Source organism: Ips typographus, linkage group LG12 (assembly GCF_016097725.1).
Source record: "Ips typographus isolate SLU linkage group LG12, UJ_Ityp_2.0, whole genome shotgun sequence".
NCBI lineage: Eukaryota > Metazoa > Arthropoda > Insecta > Coleoptera > Curculionidae > Ips > Ips typographus.
The window spans coordinates 7,254,501-7,273,660 of NC_138433.1; the positions used below are offsets into that span (position 1 = coordinate 7,254,501).

The 19,160-nt window shown below is 35.8% G+C and overlaps 3 long non-coding RNA genes across 3 annotated transcripts in view; 1 reads left to right on the forward strand and 2 right to left on the reverse strand.

Moving 5' to 3' along the window:
- LOC145736755 (uncharacterized) overlaps positions 1–19,160 on the forward strand; it is a 133,853-nt gene that overhangs the window by 91,632 nt on the left and 23,061 nt on the right. The gene's annotated exons all lie outside the window — the stretch shown is intronic.
- LOC145736606 (uncharacterized) lies at positions 426–2,281 on the reverse strand. The gene is made up of 2 exons (XR_014180043.1): positions 792–2,281; positions 426–729 (listed from the first exon to the last, which is right to left on the reverse strand). It is a non-coding gene; the product is annotated as an uncharacterized LOC145736606 (long non-coding RNA).
- LOC145736607 (uncharacterized) lies at positions 2,349–2,710 on the reverse strand. Its single transcript, XR_014180044.1, has 2 exons — positions 2,491–2,710; positions 2,349–2,431 (listed from the first exon to the last, which is right to left on the reverse strand). It is a non-coding gene; the product is annotated as an uncharacterized LOC145736607 (long non-coding RNA).

A 19,160-nucleotide genomic window follows, 5' to 3' on the forward strand; every position in this document is an offset into this window, starting at 1 on the left:
TAAAGATATTATTATTATTATTATTATTTCTGGTAAAACGGCGCCCGATGCAGTAACTTTCTTTTGGAAACAGTTAGGTAATCTTTCTGGTCCTGTACCTGTTTGTTTGACACCGGGAAAACGGTGTAGCAAGCAGGAACGGTGAATCCTGTAGCTCGTTTACTTAGCTCCGAGGAAACGGAGTAGTGAACGGGTTTTGGGTACTGGAGGGATTACCGTTAGCATTAAAACATTATGACCCTTGATCTGGCCACGGCATGGCAAATGACCGACCAATCAAATTTGTTGTTCTATTTTCAGGGTCATAGTGGTATTGTGCGCCAAATCGAGGGTCAGAATGTTGCATACAATACAGCATACCATTAGGCAGGATATACTTTATTTGGAATATTTGATGGTAAAAAATTATTTAAATAAATGAAGACTTTCTAAGAAACAAGTTTTTATTAAACTATTTAAAAAACGTACATATTTATATTTATCATTAAGTATGAGACCATGCTTAATGCGCGGCGCCATGTTTTATAGCATTAGGGCGATTTGCTTTGACGTTCTCTGCCAAATTGTGTCGCCTCTTTGGTCTTTTCTTTAAGGGTTCGCATTCTCCTGGGCGGCCTATAGGAGCTCTTTTGCATCCCCTTACAACTCCTGGTCTTCGTCTAGCAATAGACGTTGGTTGTACGTGAATTACTGATTTCCTCTTAAACTTAAGAGGATTGGTGCTTCCAGCTGTATTTAAAAAACTCTCCCATGCATTTCTCGTTTTAACTAAATTAAGTCTTGTAACAAACCTATTAAAACTTTGGGTAGTAGTACCACCAAATTTTGTATTTTTTTCCTTCGTCAGATTAATAAGTGACTCAAATGAAACATCACTAATATTTCCCCCTGTTTGGTTTTCAGTGAAATCTTGACAATTCGTCGTATCATTCTTGGGTAGCAGATTAATATCTGAACACTCAGGAACTTCAGTAATAGTTTCATTTAGCTTTTCATTTGTAAATGGCATATAAAACTCCTTCAGCTGTACATTTTCTCCAAAAGCTAGTTGAGCCATTAAGTATCTTGATTCTGTACTACAGCTTGGAGCATTTAAAGATGCTCTCTGAAAGTAATGTAGAACCCCTGCCTGGTGCTTACAAAAAGAGCCTAGTCTTCCTACTGAACAGCTGCAAAATCCGTTTGAAATGTCTACATCATACGTTTGTTCTGCATTTTCGCTCGGAACAGAAAATAAATCGTTAGACAATTGTCGAATGTCTTGTTTTTGTAAATATTTTATTTTTTCCAAATACCTTTTTAGAAGTAGCCTACACGTCACATCTCTTTGATGAATAAAGTTTCTTAGTCTTCGCAAATAATACTCTTCCATTGCGGTGCAACAGAAATCAACTGATGCAACGGCATTAATGCCTTATTCCTTGAGAGTACTATATCCTTGAATAACCTAACGCTTATCTCACTAAAGTTATTAGTTTGATGTCCATGTGTTGTTGAATCTCTGTATGCCAAACACCAATCTTCCCTCCTATTCCAGTAATCTGTTAAATATTGTTGCCATGCCGGCAGGGAGCTACAATTTTGAATTGCTAAGCTGTATTCTTTTACAGCTATGTCTTCTGTAGAAGCTACCAAAATGTTTTGAAAGTTTTGATAGAGGTCTTTTCGACGATTTGCTGGAATGTTATGTTTTTTCTCCCACAACCAGCGCCACACAGATTGTGAAACATGGAATCGACAAAGTAGGGTTTTGGAATTTGGCCACAAAGATTTCAAAGCGCATCTTTCGGAATCCGAATCATCTGTAATGAAAATGTTAGGAAAACCTTGCCCGCAAAATGAATTTGGCATCGCATCTTTCAGCAATTGAAATCCTGCTTTGTAGTCACTTGCTGACTGACCTGAAGTTATTATGACTGCCAAAGGTACTGCCCCAATTTGGCAAGGTGTCAGTACAAAAGTTAAGCAATGATTTAGGGCATCGCAGGATGATGTACTGTCAACAAATACGATATCTTTGGAGAATGGTAAAGTATGTGCCCTTTGCATTAACTTGGTTACAACTATAAGGGCAAATGGGTTTACTGAATAATTTACAATGATCCCTTCTGACTGCAATACTTCTCGTTTCTCAGCAATTTTCTGGAAAAAAAATAACCTGGTTCTTATAAGCTAAGGTAAAATGGCAAAAAAATAATTTGCTACCTCCTTAGCACTTGTTTGATTTGATGCACTATACAATGCGTCCAAAAGCTATGTATAATTTCAATAAAATTATAAAATATCAAAAAGTAGTAGTCCCTATGCACGCAGTGGAGTAGTGAGTGTAAGTGAAAGCAAAACTCAGAGTCGATCTCCACAAATATATATTAATAAAAGTTGTTATCTGCCTAACATGTTTCGGGTGTATTCAGACACCCATCTTCAGAGGCTGAAAGTTATACAGTGTGTTAATTAAAAACTTATAAAACTAAGGACATGGAAGCGTACCTTAACTAGATCACTAGTCTGCTGGCTGTCATTCTAAAAGGGGGGACAGCTGAACCCAGATGTACTAAGGTGGTTTTTTTATTCTACACGGGGGAAAAAAACCTTGATCAAAAAACCCAGTACTAGTTCTGAGGTGACAGGTTGCTCCGTTTTTTATTCTCGAAGGGGGAAAAAACTTAATCAAAACCCAGTGTTGATGTCAAAAGATGAAGTTTGTTGCTAGGTTAGTTGCTAGGTTAGTTGCTAGGACAATAATAATAATAAGTAGGCAGGAATCTGTAATACATAGTAATTCAAAACATTACGATTCTTTAATTCTATATAGTGACGAGATACTCTTTGAATGCACTGTATTTACACAATAAGTAAGTTACCTGCAGGACACCATCACCTGAACGCGGCCCTAAATTATTGGTTCTCCATTCTTCATACTAAAACTGCACTGACCGATATTTTGGATTAATTTGTGCGTTGGCAAGTTCCGCACTTTCTGGTCCATACTTTAATTCTAGTTTTGATTCGTGATAGTTAATTGCTTCTTTTATGCCATAACCACATTTGAAATACTCCTCAAACTGTTGTCTGGTTTCCTTTGTTGGGTGCAAATATGAAAGTGTTTCAGCGGAATTCAAATTGTGATTATGATTATCGTTAACAAACATTATAGCTGGCATTCCATCCTAGAATAAAAATACTCTGCTAATTCGTGTAAACACAAAGCATCCGCTAATATTATTCACCTTTACATATTTATCTTTCCTAATTGTATGTTTCGTTGTTATCTTAATACGAATTTTGATATTTGCTGTACAGTCCGAATTTTTTGATTTTCCTTTTTTATTTTTGCAGCTCTAACTCTTTTATATCCTGTGTGGTGACAGTAAAATTCGTAGCTAAAAACGTTAAAATAAAAACATGACCCTATATAGTAGCATACTTATATTAAAATAACATGTAATAAGGTTTAAACTCAGGTACTTACCTACTTACGAAATGAGGCGTATTATTCTTACGAAATTTTATAATCCAGCTAGTTGAGGTTAGGTTTTCATATTCTTTAATCCACTTTTTTATATCAATTTCACATAGTAAGTTTGCTCTATAAGTTTTGTCACCTACATCCGAATGTGTAAAAGATGTTGGCAGTTTTATTTTGCCATTATTTAACGTTTCCATATCAGTTATATTCACTTATTTGAGAATAATCGGCGAGGTAATAGTGATAAAACACGTGTTACTTGTGCCTTGTAAGCTAAAGCCCGCGGGAGAATCTGACCCTCGATCTGGCGCACACAATAACATTCTGACCCTGGAAACAGAACATCGAATTTGATTGGTCAGTTTTTCGCGCTGTGGCTAGATCAAGGGTCATAATGTTTTAATGCTTACCGTTACACGTTTTCCCCGAACCACCGAACAAGGTAGCTTTCGTTTCATTAGGTAACCGTTACCGTAAGTATTTGCTGTAAGTTCAGAGAGCCGCAATACAGTACATTGAGTGAAAACAGTCGTTTTAATTTTGTTTATTTCCCGAACCCCCTTGAACTTTCTCCAGCTGTCTAAAGGCTACCCAGGCATCGTAAAGTGTACCTTCAGCCACTATAAATAACGAAGGTGGCGCCCGAGGCAACGTAACCGACGAAATCAGCAAGAAAAGCGCTACAAGAGCAGGTATCGTCTTACATAGCTCTTGAAATTTCCATGTCAAGTGGACAGCTGTACTCCCTTAAATGTAAGTGGTAGACTGTCCAGACCAACTTCCTTACACCGCGAGTACAACTCTCGGCCCTTTTCGACCGAGTCCCACTCTTTTTTCCACTTGGTCAAATCCCAGTTTCGCCAGCGTATCTTTTCCGATGTTGCTGTTGCTGTCATTGTCGTTTCATCTGCTGCCGGTGTCTCTAAGTTTTTGAGTATCCGGTCAGCCGGGTTGTCTTTCGAGCTTATCCATTGTAAGACCACGAAGCCTGTCTCAACTTTCTCCCTTATGGCCTCTTGGATCTCTGCGACCGTTCGGGATTTTGTTTTTCCGGTGTTAATTACCGTTAATGCTTCCTTTATATCGGACGGTATCGTTATGCTCTTTTTTGCCCCGTTATGTTCATGGTCCCCTCGCATATTGCACGCAGTTCGCCCTCTACTGTTCCAGCTGCCGTCAACGTTTTATGACCTGTTTTTAATTGCCCTCCTTTTATGGCCCAAGCCACTGCTCTTTTGCTTGAGCTGAAGTCCGCGAAGACTTCGGTCTTTTCTAAAGCATTCGGGCTGTGCCTCGTGCCCTCACCAAACTTATTTAACTCCGTAAAATTCCTGTCTTGCCCAAGTTATACTTCATCTTTGACTCTTTTTCCCATGCCGTACAGCGATCCCAAATCTCGCTCCACGCTGCCTCGATTCTTTTGACGGACGTGCCGTGCAAAACCAGGCACTGATCATCAGCTTAAGCCTGTATCTTTACGTTCCCGGTATGTCCTCAAACTTCCAAAACCAGCTCTGCATAGCTAAGATCCACAACGTGGGTACCATGCTAGAGCCCTGCGGACAGCCCCGGTCCATCGCCATCTCAATATCGTCAGACGAAATTTTCCTGTTCGTAAGAAAGGAGGCGACCCTTCTCTCTAGATAGAGAGGTGCTTACAGAAAGCAGAGTTGTTCGCTGACCTGCGGGGGCAAGGCCATGTTAAAAGCGTTTGACAAATCCAAAAGTACGATTAGTGCATGGTGGTTTACCGGCTTATTTTCAACTGTTCGAATGAGCTGTTTAATAGCGCTTATAGTGTTCCGGCCTTCGCGGAAACCGAACTGGTCCGCGCTGACTGCATTTGCCTTTTCGATCCAATCCCTAAGCCTATTGTCCAAAATCTTGTCCAGCACCCTTTCGTATCCTGGAAGCAGGCTTATTGGTCTATAGCCCTCTTTTGGCTTAGTGGATCCACACTACCTTGGCTTTTTTCCATACTTTCGGAAAGTACCCGAGTCTGATGCAGGCAGTATACAGCAATTCAAGTTTTGCGCTCTTTGTTCTTTGTTCCTCGTCGTTACTACGCGGGTGATATTTCCTTAGCAGGTTGTCGTCAATCTCTGCCTGCTCCGTCGTGTAGGTGGCGTTACCTACCTACTTCGCCTTTGCCACTTCCAAGCCTCCTTAATGTCTCCCATACTCTATTCCAACACTCGTTTTCACACAGGTTTTCTATTTTGTCTGTTAGGCACTTTTTTTGCCTCGCTAATCGTACCTTGTATTTGCGCTCTTCGGAAAGACATTTTGTTGTTTCTAATGCCACGCAGGCGTTTCCCTAAGGGATTAATTATTGGCAATGTAAAATTCGTGACGCAAAAGAGAATTTTAACCCATTTTCTTTTATTTTTCTGATATATGCGAGTGTATAATTTGTAAAGTAATTATTTAGATTTGTTGTAGGAATTTTTGTAGCAAGTATAATAAATACTTCTCAGGATATTGTATGTTAATAAAAAAAATAAATAAATAAATTAAAAAGAAGAAAAAAATAGCAAATAAATAATAAATACCATATAAATAGCAAATAATGACAAAATTACAAAATCTAAGTTTTGTTCCTCGATTATGCACATATTGCAATAAACCAGGTCATGTAGTTAGCAATTGTAGGAAACGAAACACCTTTAGTATAGACAATACAATAATAATCGGAATCCTATAAATCAAAACATTCAAAATCTTAATCAAAATCACAGTCAAAATAGACATTTTCGGGACAATCAATCACCCCGTCAAAGTACAAGTAATCATCATTTAAACGATCAGGGCTCCCAGCAGTCAGTGGCCCTGCCGAGGAATGCCCATCTTATCAAGGCCGCGTATCAATCATAAACAAAGCCGTTACAACCTATGTGTCTCTCAATATACCTAACTTATTGCTAAATCGAAATTCGTTCTTATTAGATACTGGTGCTGACATATGCGACGACACTCTTTGTTACGAAGATAACCTTATCACTTTGAAAGGAATTGACATTACCTCTAGACTCCAAAAAACATTATGCTATTGTTATCTCTAAACAATTATTACACATTGTTTTCATGTAGTACCAGATGATTTTCCAATACCTTTTGATGGCTTATTAGGAAATGACTTTGTGAAAACAAACTCTTGTCAAATTAACTATAATTCTAACAAACTTATTGTCGGTACACAAACCATTCAGCTACATCATATTGAACAAAGCATTCAAAAACCCGATAAAGAAAGTATTAAGTATTATTATAAAGTATTCCAAAATCTAAGACCGAAATAATATTAGAGCCTCGATGCGAAACTGTAGTCCAATTAAAAGTAATTAATTCAGATTTAAAGGAAGGCATTTGTGAAAGAGTTCAGCTATTAGAAGACGTCTTTATTTGTCCAAGTCTAGTTAGAGTCACAAATAATCAAATCATTACGTCAATTCTTAATTGTTCTGATAAACGAGTAAAAATTTCCGAAATTGAAATCCTTCTAGAGCATTTACCAAAATCAAATTTTAAAAACACTCCTAATGAAGCACAAATTAATCATATAAAAAGGAATGAAAACTATCATTCGAATAGATTAGAAACCATTACGAGATTATTAAGAACTGAACATTTAAACAAAGAAGAAGAAAATTCACTTATTCAAATATGTCATGAATATAACGATATATTTTACTTAGAAGGTGATAAATTAACTTATACAGATGCCATAATGCACGAAATTCCTATGACGACTTGTTCTCCAATCAATACCAAAACATACCGGTACCCCGAAGTACATAAAGAGGAACTCAACAAACAAATAACCAAAATGTTAGACGAAAAAATTATTGAACCATCTAACTCGCCATGGAATTCCCCTGTCTGGATCGTACCAAATAAATCAGACGCATCAGAACAAAAGAAAATGAGAATAAATCACTAGATTATCGAAAAGTCAACGAACTTAGCATCGGTGACTCATTTCCACTCCCCAATATTACTGATATATTAGATCAGTTAGGTCATTCTAAATACTTCTCAACAATCGACTTGACATGTGGATTCCATCAGATAAGAATGGCTCCTCAATATGCCGGAAAAACCGCATTTTCCACACCTACAGGACATTATCAGTTTAACAGGATGCCATTTGGACTACGGAATGCGCCTGCCACATTCCAGCGCTTAATGAACACGGTTCTAGCGGGCATTCAAAATATCAAGTGTTTCGTGTATCTTGATGATATAGTAGACAACCTGGAAAACCACAACAAAAGGTTAATTGAAGTATTCCAGAGACTCTCGGAATACAACCGATCCAACCGGACAAATGTGAGTTTCTAAGGAAAGAAGTAATGTACTTAGAACATTTGATTACTGATAAAGGCGTAAAACCCGATATAACCAAAATCCAATCTGTAAGCAAATTTCCAATTCCCAAGAACCCAAAGGAAATTAAATCGTTTTTAGGACTAGCTGGATATTATCGTAGGTTTATCCCTAATTTTAGTAACATCACAAAACCTTTGACTAAACTATTAAAAAAGGATATTCCGTTTGAATGGACTAGTCTCCAGCAAGATGCTTTTGAAAAATTGAAAAATGCTCTGTGTTCAGAACCTGTTTTGCAATATCAAAATTTCAGTGAAACCTTTTACTTGACTACGGATGCTAGTCAATATGCAATTGGATCAGTCCTATCACAAGGAAATCCACCCGATGACCTCCCAATTTCATATGCAAGTCGTACTGTTAATCGAGTCTGCTACCGAAAGAGAATTATTAGCTATAGTATGGAGCGTTAAACACTTTCGTCCATATCTATATGGGCGTAAGTTCATTATCTTCACAGATAACAAACCTCTTACATGGCTATTCAACGTTAAGGATCCTAGTTCAAGACTAGTGCGTTGGAGATTGCTCTTAGAAGAGTATGATTACGAGATTCGTTATAAATCAGGGAAATCGAACTGCGTAGCAGACGCATTAAGCGGAAACCCAGTAGATGCCGTCACAGAAAATGAAAAAAACACTATTTTACACTTGACAACTCGACTTACCAATAACAACATAACTTACCAAGAATTTCTAAACAAAATCGAAACATCTTTGATAATCTGTAACAATTTATCTGAAACAGAAGACGACATCCTTTTTACTTCTAACTCTAATGATATAGTTGTATTCTTATCAACTGATTTAGAATATGGCGACAATCACTTTTTACAAGCCATTGAGGAAAAATATAACCATTTTGAGTTATTAAGATCTGAACAACCTTCACTAAATAATATAAGATCTATTAAATGCAACTCCAAACGTTTAATATATGTATTTTATAAGGTCAATTATTGGGATAATTGCACTTACGAATCAATATTATATTTATTATTCGATTTACTTGACCATCTAAAGGAAAATGATATTAATAAAGTAAGTCTCCCTAAAATAAGAAATAACTTTGACAAATTCCAACTACACAAAATAAGAACTATTCTTAGATTTGTTTTTCAAAGCTGTGACATTGAAGTTTCTCTTCATAACAATTTAATCATTTCACCTGAAGCTGATCAAATTCAAACTATTTTAATAGAAAATCATTCAACTCCTACATCTGGTCATTATGGGTTTCATAAAACTTACAGTAAAATAATAAAAAATTACAAATGGCCTAAAATGAAAGCAGATATTAAACAATTTATTAAACAATGTACTTCTTGTCAAAAAAACAAATTAGGAAAAAAACGAAAAAGCCTATGGAAATTACCACCACTAGTTCTAAGCCATTTGAATTTTTTTTTATTGATATCGTTGTTTTTTTGCCTTTGACAGAAAACGGTAATAAATATATATTAACATTACAGGATGATTTAACCAAGTTTTCTAGGGCTTATGCTCTCCCTAATCACGAAGCCGAAAGTGTAGCAAGGAAATTAGTAGAAAACTTCATGTGCATGTTTGGGATTTAAACAATAATAGTATCAGACCAAGGCAGAGACTTTACATCAAATGTATTAAAGAATATTTCCAAATTACTAAGAATAAAACAAAGCATATCATCCACAATCTAATGGAGCTTTAGAAAGAAGTCACTCAACTTTAGCTGACTATCTCAAACACTTTATAAATGGAAAACAAACAGATTGGGATGATTGGCTTGAATTCAGCATGTTTAGCTATAACACTAGTACTCATTTATCCACTAAATTCTCTCCACACGAATTATTATTCGGACATCGAGCCACCTTACCATCTTCTATTACTAAACCAGCCGAGTTTAAATACACATATGACGACTATGATTAAATCGAAAGAAGAAAACAAAAATATATATGACAAAAAGATCAATAATCAAGAGTTTCAGGTAGGTGACCTCGTATTTTTAACCAACGAACAAACAAAGTTAAATCAGTCGAAGAAATTAACTCCTAATTATAAAGGACCCTATAAGATAGTAGAAAAAATGAATCCCATAAACTTCACCATTTTAGTTAATAAGAAAAAACAAAACGTGCACGCAAATAGGTTAAAACCCGCCTTTGTTGCAGAATAATAGTATGGGAATTCAGCCGGTTAAGTAAAGAGGCTCTCTATGAGACCACCAAACTACCACCTTCTGGAATTTATTATGAACATTTGGCCGATACAAAATTTGTTGAAACATCATGGGAAATTATATCCTACCTAGACGTAGGAGTCTTCAATTCAAAACTAGAACTTTTGGAAACTACATATGGTAAAACCAAATTGTTGTGTCAAGCTGTCAAATGATGTCAATTCATTAATGCGTTATCAATTTGTACCACTAGTTTAAAAAATTCTACTAATACTAACTACTGCCTGCAAGTTACAGTATCACGGGAAATGCGGTAATGTCGATATGCGAGGTTTCCGCATTAAAAAAGCGACTTGGAAGTGTGAAATGTGTGAACCACCAAGTGAGGTTGGGATATCAGTGGAAGTAAACAAACCAGAACGATCGAGAAAGCGAAGTCGTATGGATGATTACATCGATGCTAATATTGCTACTGAAATTAGTGCTATGTTGCAAACATTAGTCGAGAAAACTACAGTCTTGGAACAGAAACTCGACTTATTACTGGCTGAGAACGAGAACCTCAAAGCTGAAATGGCAAGCATGAAAGTAAAAACAGCTAACCAAACCGAAATGATCTCCAAAATAGTCCCACCGAAGTCAACTTATGCATCTGCTGTTACCAAAAATGAGAACAAAATTTTGGTCGTTAAGCAAAGTGGCTCAGAAAAAGACATAAGACAGGTCAAAGATGATATTAGGAAAAAAGTCAACCCTGTTGAAATAGGTGCTGGTCTATCTTTAGGCAAACCGACTAAAAATGGAGGTATTGTTATCAAGTGTGGAAACGAGAAAAATCTAGTAAACATTCAGGCCGAAATACAAAATAGAATGGGTGAAAACTATAGTGTGGAAGTTCCTAAAATACTAAGTCATCGTATAAAAGTAGCAGGCATAAACGAGTTTGAATATGGACTTACAGACACTGAAATAGTATCTAGGATTGAAAGTCAAAACAACCTTCCCGATAATAACTTTTTTTTTTTATAATAACGTTTTCTATGGTGCTGGAAGTGGATGACAAAAGCTACGAAATGTTTATTGAAAAAGAAAGGCTAAACATTGGTTGGAATCGCTGTATGGTGTTTAATGATTATGACATTCAAAGGTGCTTTAAATGTTGCAGTTATGGACATATGGCTAAAGAGTGTAAGAGTAATCAAGTGTGCCCTAAGTGTAGTGGCTGTCATGAGTTTAAAGACTGTAATGTAGTTAGTGTTAAGTGTGTAAACTGTGTTAGGTCTAACCAGAAGTATGGCCTCAATGTGGATGTTAACCATGTTGCATGGGATGTAAATAAGTGTGAATCTTATAAAAGAATTGAGCAGTTTCAAAGGAGTAAGTACATAAAATAGCAATTGGACTCAAATGTCGCTCTTAGCTCTGGAATTATATACTTTAACTGGCAAGGCTATTTAAACAATAAAGATTGTATTGTTTTGTTAATTAACGACTGGAGACCTGGGATTGTGTTGTTTGTTGAGCGAGACTCACGTGACATCTAATGTAGATTTGTGTGAACTTAATATTGATGGGTACAGAATGGAGCAATCCATTAGTAACAACTGTAGAACTGGGGGTGTTATGGCTTTTATTAGATCTGATATATGTTATAAAGTTAAAACTTTAGAGTGTGTAGACAATTATGTTTGGATCTTGTCTGTTGAATTGTGTTGTCCAGGGTAAAATATTTGTGTTCTTCACCTCAAAAAGATGACTCGAGGTTTGTAGAATATTTTACTGAGTATCTGGGGCAAGTTGGTGATTTTGGGGGGACCAATATAATTGTGGGCGATTTTAATTTTGACCTGATGAAAAACACTTTTTATGGTAATAAAATAATGAGTAATATTTACACAAGCGGTTTCACTCAGATTGTAAAGGGTCCAACCAGAATAGTTCCTAGAAGTCAAACCTTGATCGACTATATTGTGACCAACGACACACATCTCTTGCATCGGGTGCATCTAACATCCAAGATCAGTGATCATTCCATCTTATCAATTACTCTTAATAACCGGAAGATAGGAACTCAAGATACTACGAAATATCAGAGATCTTGGAAGAATTACAGTTGTGATAAATTACAACAAGAGCTGATTGACATTGATTGGGATACGAATGTGTCAGATATTAATATACTGGCAGACTCTTTTGTCTCGGATGTTGAAAATATTGTGGACCGTATGTGTCCTAGAGTCAGAGTGGTTTATAAGCAGAGATATCTGGACAAAGCATGGATTACCCCTGAAATAAGGGAAATAATGAGAGAGAGGGATCTACTCTACAAAAAGGCCGCTATTGATAAAACTCAAAACAGCTGGAATGAATATAAAGTCAGGCGTAATGATGTTGTTAATAAAATTAGACTGGAAAAACAGAAATATTACACTGTAATTATAAACTCAAATAAACACAATCCGAGAGAACTATGGAAAAATCTTAAAACATTTTTGCCTGGAAAGAGGCAGACCATTCCGAATGAAATCATTTTTGAAACTGAAATGGTTAGACAAGAGGCAGATATAGCGTGTAAGTTTAATGATTATTTTGTAGATAGTATCGAGCATATTCTTTGGGAGATACTGCGGGCGACGGGCGTGACATCGTGTGTTACTAACATCACCGCAAATTTTGAAAAATTTGAAAATTTTCGAATGATATCAATGTCTAAAATGAAAGAAATAATTTAAAATTTAAAGAATGTGGGGGGTGGCGAAAGTGCTGTATCTAATCAGGTGCTCACTGATGTCGCGCGTGTTGTTGGTGACCGTCTTCTGGATGTCATAAACACGTCACACAGTAGGGGTATATTTCCTGACTCCTGGAAGCTTGTTCGCCAAAAAGTCAAGAATAAATGCTATAAATTTTGAAAACATTAATATCTCTGTAAATGGGGAAAATATTGGTCACAGTAATGAAATAAAGTATCTAGGTGTGATTTTAGATTCTAGTTTGAGTTTTCATAGCCACGTGAATTATGTTATGAGAAAATTCTCAAAAAAGGTTGGTTTTCTGTCAAGAGTAGGTACAAGTTTGTCGATGAGCACAAAATTGTCACTATACAACGCCATTGCGCTTCCTCATTTACAATTTTGTTCAACTTTATTGGTTAATTTGCCACAATACAAACTTGACCTATTGGAAAAAACCCAAAATAGAGCATTGAGAATCATTCTAAAGTGCAATCGTTGTACTCCCGTTAAATCAATGTTAAATGTTTTAAATATACTGTCCGTTAGACAAGGACTTGAGTTCAACATGCATTTGTTTGTATTTAAGCTGAAGCACAACTTGTTACCTGAATATATCTGTGATAGATTAAAACTTATTAAGGATATTCATAAGTATAGTACTAGAAATTGCATTGATTTTATATTGCAGAAATGTAGCACTAGTTGAATGCAAAAATCTGTTTTGTATAAGGGCACAAGTGATTTTAACAAGTTGCCGGTACACATAAAGAACTGTGATAACTTAAACCAATTTAAGACTCTTTTGAGATTATATGTAATTAGCGAATTGTGATGTTATATGGAGTTTGTTATATTTATTATCTTTCCTTTATCTGTTTTTATATGTAGTACACTTGCTCAATAAATAAACATTATTATTATTATTGACACGGAATCTGTGGATCTTCCTGAGATCGAGCACACTCTTCTCTCACCAACCAGCGTCACATCCGAACGAACTACTTCACCGCCACTACGTTCTATAGAGTCACCATCGCTGTCAACAACTTCACACATATCAGAAAAAAGAAAACAACAAAACCAACCACAACCTGCTTTATCGCAGGTACTTCAGGAATATTTAGGGGAAAGAAAGCAGTTAAAACTCAAAAGAAAACCCGACCATTTAAAAAAAAATTTTGAAAGTATGAGGAGACCGTACGGACATTTCCACCTCTTTATCAAATTGAAGTTAAAAACAAAATTTATAACCTTGTATCAGAGTACGAATATAACACTTTGATTAGAAATGAAAACCGACCTGCACAGGAGGCCACGTAAATCTCTTGTAACTTACAGCCACGAGCTCAAACAGCACAAACCGGAAGTTTGAAAAATTTGCACAAACAACTTTCCAACCAAGTTTTCAGACAGGAGGTGGGCATTACGAACATGTATTGTGATTTGTATTAATTTTTTATTAATGTGTTAAAATGTTTATGATAATTGAAAAAAGTTGCGTTGCAAAAAAACGTAAAATAGATACGTCGATTACTTTAAATTAAAATATTTCGAAAACGATTGCTCGTAGAGACTTTAAAAAAATTATTGCTAAAAAATGTTATACAAGCATGTACGAAAAAGTTATGGCTCTTCAAAAAAGAAAGAGACATGTAGGTAGCGCCCTCTACATGTAACAGCAAAACCAAGATCTAATTTAAGTTTCTCATGTTACACAACCCCCAAATACCCATATACTTTTATATAAAAGTATATGCAAATACCAAGTTGCGTCCAACTATCGATATTATTTCAAAAATTACTTGGAAAAAATGAAAATTAAAATTAATTTGCATGCAATAAATAAATCTATATTAGGATTAATATATGAGTACTTACTTTCATGTAACTGCTAGGCGTTCTTCGGGTGGTACAGCTTTTCGAAAATTGGTATTTTGTTTTCTTAATGGTAACATATTTAAAAGTTCATAAAACTTGGTACTCGACATTCTGAATTACTTAAAAAAATTTTCATTGTCAGCCAACAAATCCGGAAATAAATGATGAAACTCGCCGTGAATCTCCCGCTTTTTATTAATATCGTGTATCCAATACCTTCTTTTGACTTTTTGATCCTCTGGTTCTGCACAGGCTGCAGGCTGCAGCCAATTTCAAAATTTCCTCTTCTGGATCCGAAGAATTAATCATTTTCCGAATATTATGTATTTTTTAAATGCCTCGTGTTCAGTACTAAGAACGTTGATGGTCAAAGACGTTTTAAAAGCATACGCGTGTCGATTATGCTGATTCAATGGGCGGTGGTTGCCGAACCGTCGGCCGTGCTGTGCCAGGCTGGCCGGTCTGTGCCCCAGCAACTGTCTACCCGCCTCTCGGTAGACAGTTGCCGTGAATCGGCCCGAATACGTGTTTTGGCAAAGCGTAATCCAGCCGCTTACGGTACGGTGAGTAAGTGTTTGCTGGGAAGAAAAATAAACCAAGAATTTTGTTTAAACATTTTTTTAAGGGTTGAACATCGACCGTTGCTGGGTTTTTTTTTCACTAAATCGACTAAGGGTAGTTATAAGAATAATATACTGTCAAAAACTCAGAAAGGCCGGGTACTTTAAGGGAGTGAGGGTTAATTAAATGGGAAATGGTAAGAAAAATAAACCAAGTATTTTGTTTACACATTTTTTAAGGGTTGAACATCGACCGTTGCTGGGGGTATTTTTCACTACATCGACTAAGGGTAGATATAGGAATAATATACTGTCAAAAACTCAGAAAGGCCGGGTACTTTAAGGGAGTAAGGGTTAATTAAATGGAAAATAGTAAGAAAAATAAACCAAATACTTTGTTTAAACATTATTTAAGGGTTGAAAATCGACCGTTGCTGGGGTTTTTTTTTCACTAAAAGGACTTAGAGTACATATATTTATTACATTCTGGAGAGACCTTTCAAAAGCCGACTTTCAAGACCGACCCTTTTAAGGGACGTAGGGTGAATTAAATGAGCGGTGATGAAAATAGTAAGGATTTTTCTCTAAGTAGGATACATGTAGCTATCACATTCTTGGAAGACCTTGGAAAGCCCGACTCTTATTTTTTTATGGATGTATCGTAAAAAAAAAACATTTTTGAAAGATAATTCAGTTGGTGGTTAAGTACGTTCGTATTGGCAACATTGCCTTCTTTGACCAGGAGCTTGTTGCAAGGCTCAGCGTTTTCTATTTTCACGCGTGATGTCTGTTTACATTAGATCCAGACACCGCCACGACGGTGTTCTTGATGTAAGTCGTTGAAAACCGCCGAAAAATTGGCAAAGCCTATATAAAAATTGTCTAGAAAGAATAAGGGCCGGTTGGAAACATACGGTTTAAGCGGACGTTCAGTGAAACTAGGTTCAAGTGAGAACTAAGTTTAAATGGGCCATGTGTTGTATAAGACGATTTGAAACCTAGTTTATATAAACTACGTTTTATTTAAGTTGGCACCAATGATCGAGAGGAAAATAACATTTAAGAGAAGAATAAATTAGGTTAAATCCGATTTGAGACAAGTGACGTGACATTCGTAACAACTGAACTCAACAGTTCATTTATTTAAATAGTTGTTTTGTTTAATTGTTTATTATAGTCTGCTCCGTTTGACCGTTTGAGATGGCAGAGAATAACGGACGAAGAACATCTAATTTCTCATCCACAGAAGAAGCATTTCTTCTGTCCTTGGTGCAAAAGTTTGCTAGTGAATTAGAAAATAAAAAAACCGACAGTGGGCCCAATAAAGAAAAGAATGGTTGCTGGGCTGAAATCGAAACTTTATTTAATTCAAGCAGCACAACTTATCGATCTGCCATAATTCTAAGAAGGAAGTATGAAAACATGAAAAAAGACAAAAAAGAAGTTTTCAGAAGAAAAAATTGGGAACTGGGGGAGGCCCTGAAAAGAAAACCAAAATTGATGACATAGATAACAATATTCAGGAAATTTTGGGTACAGCAAGGGTACAAGGACATTCCACAGAGTTTGGTGGGGATGCAATCTCATCAGGTTAGCTGTATTTCTTATATTATTCCTATGGCATAGTATTCTTAAGAAGATTACTTATTCAGCAAATAATCGGCCACTGACCGAAACAAGTCGTCGACCACTTGAGTTGCAAAATAAGCGATCGAACCTTTTTAGAACGGAAGCTAGCTAAGGTGTTGCAATCGCCAGTCAGCAATAAGTCATCAATTGTTCGGACGATGATCCAAGTGCTTCGACAAGCAATTAAGAAATTGAACTGACTAAGGGATCGCAATACCTTACAATAAATAGCCGAGAAATTTGGAAGGAAGGGTTAGTCAGAAATTATCCGCGGAAACTAAACGGTTCGGTCGCGAAAGTTGAGGGAACTCTACCCTGACACTTACCCTCGTCCAAAATGGTTTGTGAATTCATTATCATGTAAGTACAAGATAATTTGAATTGAACCAACTTATGTCTGACAATGCTTTTCATAAATTCAGTATTCATTTAATCTTTCTCTATGAATAAACGTTGTTGTTTTTGTTATCCGATCTTTGAGTTTAACTTGACTACGACCCCAGCCTACACGTCCCCGCGTTACGACTAAAAATTAGATCGTGACAATATTTTTTAAATAGAAAATGATATATCAGAGAATAAAGTGATGCCTCGAGTGATGCCAGAAATTCAAACCAGTAATATAGAAATAGCTACTAGTGTGGATGGTAAGCACATGACAGATATAATATGTACATCAAGTTGTTACTTAACAAAAGGCAGGACTCAAATTATTTTATTTAGCTGCTGTTTGAAAGTAGGTATATAGTATTATAAATAAAACATAACAATTTTTTCAGGTAATATTGCAATATCTGAGAATCTCAATGAACTTACTGTATTGGAATTTGATGACATTCCACTAACAGGTATGTAACTAACAATATTGTGCAGATTCAAGGCGGTAAAGCTCTTTGTAAGATCTACGAAACAATTTTTCAAAATTATATGATGGGGTTTTCTTTGTTTTCATAACAATAATGTTAGCAGCTACATAGTACTCTGCCCTCTTGAATATGGCCATTAATTTATCCCCAATTAGTCAGATATTTAATACAACACAATATGACAGTGATTGGAGATAATGTAACATCCAAGCAATCATCTGAAGTTACAATTGAAGAACAGCAAAGCACAAGTTGGGCAAAATATACACCCAAGATGTTGAAAACTCCCAAATCTGCAATTTTAAAGCCAGGTAATAATTACAAGCATATTTTTTATTTACATTTTCTGAAAATAACATCATTTAAAAATTATAGGAAAAAGCAATAGTGAAAGAAAGGAAAATGAAGTAATAAAAAGTTAGCAAGTGGGCTGAAGCAAAAGCTATTTCAGAAAATGACAAACAAATTTGGATTGATCGAGAAGGAGAACTGAAAGCTAAATTTTTGGAAGAAAAGCATACATTGGAACTAGCAAATATGAGAAAAGAATCGGATGTCAGAATAGAAGTTATGAAAAATGAAAGTAAATTGCGTATCGAAAATCTGTTGGAAGAACAGAAAATGAAGAAAGAATTACATCAATTACAAAAACTGGCACTTCTACAAAATTTAAAGAGTTAATTACCTACTTGTCTTTGTATAAGTAATTTGTTTTTCTAATTTATTTTATATTTAATATGGCACAAGTAGATTTTCGTTAATTACTTAGTCAGCAAAAAATCAACCATTGACCGAAACAAGTCGTTGACCACTCAAATTGAAAAGTAAGCAATCGAACCTTTTAGAACGGAAGCTAGCTAAGGTGTTGCAATCGCCAGTCAGCAATAAGTCATCGATTGTTCGGGCAATGATCCAAGTGCTTAGACAAGCAATTAAGAAATTGAACTGATTAAGGGATCGCAATACCTTACAATAAATACCAGAGAAATGTAGGAAAAGGGGAGTCAGAAATTATCCGCAAAACTAAACGGTTCGGTCGCGAAAGTTAAGGGAACTCGGTCCAAAATGGTTTGTGCATTTATTATCATGTAAGTACAAACCTGTAATTTATAAATAAGCCAACTTGTGTCTGACAATGTGTATAAAATCAGTCTGCAACTTTACTCTGTGAAAAAACGTTGTTGTTTTTGTTATCCAATCTTTGAGTTTAACTTGACTACGACCCCAGCCTACACGTTCCCGCGTCACGACCAAAAATCAGATCGTGACAATAATAAAATGCAATAAATGGAAACTCTGGCTACTTTTTAGTGTTATTTTTTTAATAATATAGGTACATATGTACAAGCTTGACAAAATGGCATTTAAATAAGCATTTTTCAAGGAAATTGATAAAATAAACACCAATAGTTTTACAAGTAATTCTATTGCAGTTGGGCAAAATATTCATATATTATTTGGCGTCTAACA